This window comes from Vicia villosa, unplaced genomic scaffold, assembly GCF_029867415.1.
Source record: "Vicia villosa cultivar HV-30 ecotype Madison, WI unplaced genomic scaffold, Vvil1.0 ctg.001929F_1_1, whole genome shotgun sequence".
NCBI lineage: Eukaryota > Viridiplantae > Streptophyta > Magnoliopsida > Fabales > Fabaceae > Vicia > Vicia villosa.
Window position 1 is genome coordinate 186,060 of NW_026705778.1, and position 4,648 is coordinate 190,707.

Genomic DNA, 4,648 nt, shown 5'->3' on the forward strand with positions numbered 1-4,648 from the left:
TTGTATTAAATCTCCTCCTTGTGAACGAGTATTTGGCATACAATCGTTCAGAAAGAAAGGGAAGAATTGTCCTAGTCTCTACGGTGTAACAGTGAGTTACGATATCGACTTAAATAGTCCCCGGCAACGGCGCCAAAAACTTGATCGCGACTTTACGTGTCTATTAATCTGATGACTGCAAGTGCACAGTCGTTTCGTGTAGTTTTAAAAGATATCAAATCCACAGGGATTATGAATCGATCTACCGTTATCTAAGGTTACTATGTAAAGCTAGGGCTACTAATATTTCGATTGTTCTTAAGGAAAAGTGATTGTGAGAAATGAATAATATAATAAAAGATAGATATCAGTATGTATTTCGTTTAACTTAAGGTGATCCGAAGGTCCATTGGCTTTTGCATAATTTAATTAAAAATCTTTACTAATTCAATTGATTAAAAATCCTCGTCTCAAACTTTCGCTCTGTTGACTTAGATTACTGTCCTAATCCTAATGTACGCTTTCGCCATCCCATTAGATTTTAGAAAAGCTTTTTGGAAACAACGTAATTAATAAAATGCCCGTTTTATGAAGTTGTTATCTATTTAAATCTCCTAATCTCAAACTTTCGCTCTGTTGACTCGGAACATGCTAATATCCCTAACGTACGCTTTCGCCATCCCGCTCGGGTGTAAAAACACTTTTTGAAAATAAATAAGTTCTAATTAGTTTTAGTACGCTTTCGCCATCCTTAAAACTAATGTCCTATGTCTACTATCCAGTTAAAGATCTCAAACTTTCGCTCTATTGATTTTAACCTTTGACCGTCTTAACCCCTCAAACTTTCGCTCTATTGGTTTTAAGACTTACTAATTAAATTAGACATACAGACCAAAAACAAGTGATAGTTAATAAAACATAATTAAGCCAATTTATTTCGGATCCCTACGGTTAACTTACTTTACATACCGATATCTTAATAATTTAGCCAGACATATTAATATGGTTAAACATGCATAAATCGGTTCGGTACATAATAATAGGCATAGTAAATGGCATACAATATATCATGCAAATAAATATAAATAAAGGAGGTAAAATAAAAACCTGAATTAAATAAATGGTAATTGGATCTTCAAGTACTGAACTTCCACCACAGGTTTGTTGGATCGTTCTTGGAATGGCAGTAAATAAAACAAGGAAATAAAAGCGATAAATCTAACGTAAGGCTAGATCTATAAAAAGTTCACAACAATTTCCAGTGTAGAAATCGTTGTGAGAAAATAAGTGTTTGAATGAAAGCAGAATAAAGAAATACGGTTCGCGGTACAATTTCGGCAGCACTTCGTTGGCAGGAAATCGGACCCCTTGGAAGTGAGGTAGCAGGTTCTATTTATAGGAGAGGTTTTGCTGTGACGTTGCGTGAAAAGAGGAGAGTTTGCAGACTGGGTGTGGAGACGTGCGTCTCTGATTCTTCAGGAAGACTGGGTGCAGGACTTGAGACGTGCGTCTCAAGTGGAGAAAATCTAGGAGCAGTTGGAGACGGGCGTCTCCTCTTGGTGACGTGGCAGAAGAACGTTGGAGACGTGCGTCTCCACTTGCTGGGAAGGTTTGGGCCACGCGCCTTTGGTTCCATGGTGGGCTGGACTATCTCTTTTGGGCCTTTTGGGTCCTAATTGCACCCCTCTTTCACTTCAGCACTCCTTTTTCATCTTTTAGGCATAAATATTGGTCATTTAAGCTCCATTTTCTTTCCTTTTCGCAAATAGTCGTAATTAGAGTGTAGAACCTGAAACAAAGCAAATACTCGCGTAATATCATAATAAATTAACATAATAAACGGAAAATGGTATAAATATCTATGGATTTTAAGCTAAATATACGATATAAAATCGTGTTATCACCTCGCTGTTATTTTGACCTCCTGCCTGGCCTAAAGCAGAGAGATGTTTTATAGGGCTTTGCTTTTAAATGTTTTTTTTTCTGCCCAAATAACTTTGTGTATAGGGCTTTGTTTTAAAAGTTTCCCTCTTTGTCCTGCCCAAGACAAATGAGTTTGTGTTTAGGGCTTTGTTTCAAAAATGAATCAAAAATAAAGTGTCATTTTGAATTCCCTACACTATGTGTTTTATTTTTTGCTTTTTTCTGGAAATGGTAATCCTAAAAAACCAAAAAAAATCTTTTCAAAAAAATCTGCATACACTCTTGCATTCATAAATTTTCTGAAATAAATATAAATCATATGTGCAGATTTACTATTGGTAAACCCATTGATTGCAATAACCCTATGCCCTCTCCCAACTTTGAGTTTCCTGTGTTCGACGCCGAAGAAGAGGGAGAAGTAGAGATCCCGGACGAGATCTCCCGATTACTTAAGCACGAGGAAAGATCCATTCTGCCTCACAAAGAGCCTCTAGAAAAGATCAACTTGGGTTTTGAAGAAGACAAGAAAGAAGTGACCATTGGATCGCTGCTTGATACTGATATCAAGAGTAAGCTGATAGATCTTCTCAAAGAATATGTTGACGTGTTTTCTTGGTCCTACCAAGACATGCCTGGGTTGGATACCAATATTGTGCAGCATTACTTGCCATTGAAGCCAGAATGTCCGCCAGTTAAGCAGAAATTGCGAAGGACTCACCCTGATATGGCTAACAAGATCAAAATGGAAGTTCAAAAGCAACTTGACGCAGGTTTTCTTGTCACCTCTGAGTATCCTCAATGGTTGGCCAACATAGTGCCAGTTCCGAAGAAAGATGGTAAAGTCAGAATGTGTGTTGACTACCGTGATTTGAACAAAGCCAGTCCACAAGATGACTTTCCATTACTGCATATTGACATGCTGGTCGATAACACCGCTAAGTTCAACGTCTTTTCCTTCATGGACGGGTTCTCTGGTTATAATCAGATCAAGATGGCTCCCAAAGACATGGAGAAGACATCTTTCATCACCCCATGGGGTACCTTTTGCTATAAAGTGATGCCGTTTGGATTAAAGAATGCAGGCGCAACTTACCAAAGGGCAATGACTACTCTCTTTCATGACATGATGCATAAAGAAATTGAAGTTTATGTGGACGACATGATAGCCAAGTCCAGCACAGAAGAAGAACATATTGAATACCTTTTGAAGTTGTTTCAACGACTAAGGAAATATCAGCTTCGCTTGAATCCTAACAAATGTACTTTTGGGGTTAGATCTGGAAAACTCTTGGGTTTCATTGTCAGCCAAAGAGGTATTTAAGTAGATCCCGAAAAAGTCAGAGCTATTCAAGAGATGCCTGCACCAAAAACTGAAAAGCAAGTAAGAGGATTTCTCGGACGATTGAACTATATCTCCAGATTTATCTCTCAAATGACCGCTACTTGTGGGCCAATTTTCAAGCTTCTCCGCAAAGATCAAGGGGTTGTATGGACTGAAGATTTCCAGAAAGCGTTCGACAGTATCAAGGAATACCTGTTAGAACCACCAATATTGATTCCTCCAGTTGAAGGAAGACCATTAATCATGTACCTTACCGTGTTGGAAGAATCCATGGGTTGTATGCTTGGACAGCAAGATGAAACCGGTAAGAAGGAGCATGCCATCTATTACCTGAGTAAGAAATTCACAGATTGTGAGTCTCGTTACTCCATGCTCGAAAAAACATGTTGTGCTTTGGCTTGGGCTTCAAAATGTCTCCGCCAATACATGATCAACAATACTACTTGGTTAATCTCCAAAATGGATCCAATCAAGTACGTCTTTGAAAAGCCTGCCTTAACAGGAAGGATTGCCCGATGGCAAATGCTGTTATCCGAGTACGACATCGAGTACCGTGCCCAAAAAGCAGTTAAAGGAAGCATTCTCGCCGATCATTTGGCACATCATCCAATTAATGAATATCAATCTCTCAAGTTTGACTTTCCTGACGAAGATGTCGTGTACTTGAAGATGAAAGATTGTGACGAACCGTTACCTGAAGAAGGTCCTGATCCTGGATCAAGATGGGGCCTTATTTTCGACGGAGCAGTTAACGCTTTTGGCAATGGAATTGGGGCAGTTATCATCACTCCCAAGGGTACTCATATCCCATTCTCCGCCAGATTACTACTTGATTGCACAAACAACGTCGCAGAATATGAAGCTTGTATCGTGGGTCTCGAAGAAGCCATTGACTTAAGGATCAAGATCCTCGACATATATGGAGATTCAGCTCTCGTGATCAACCAAATCAAAGACAAGTAGGAAACTTACCACCCAGGCTTGATTCCTTACAGAGATTATGCAAGACGTCTGTTGACTTTTTTCAACAAAGTTGAATTGCATCATATACCTCGAGATCAGAATCGAATGGCAGACGCCTTGGCTACTCTATCTTCCATGTTCAAAGTCAGTCATTGGAATGATATGCCTAAAGTCAGAATTATGCGCCTTGAAAGGCCCGCCTATATGTTTGCAATTGAAGCAGTCATCGATGATAAACCGTGGTTTCACGACATCAAACGCTTCCTTCAAACTCAAGAGTACCCGCTTGGGGCATCAAACAAAGATAAGAAAACTCTAAGGAGGCTTTCCGGCAGTTTCTTCCTGAACGGAGATGTGCTATACAAAAGAAACTTCGACATGGTTTTGCTCAGATGCGTGGATAGAGACGAAGTAGACATGTTAATGCATGAAGTGCATGAA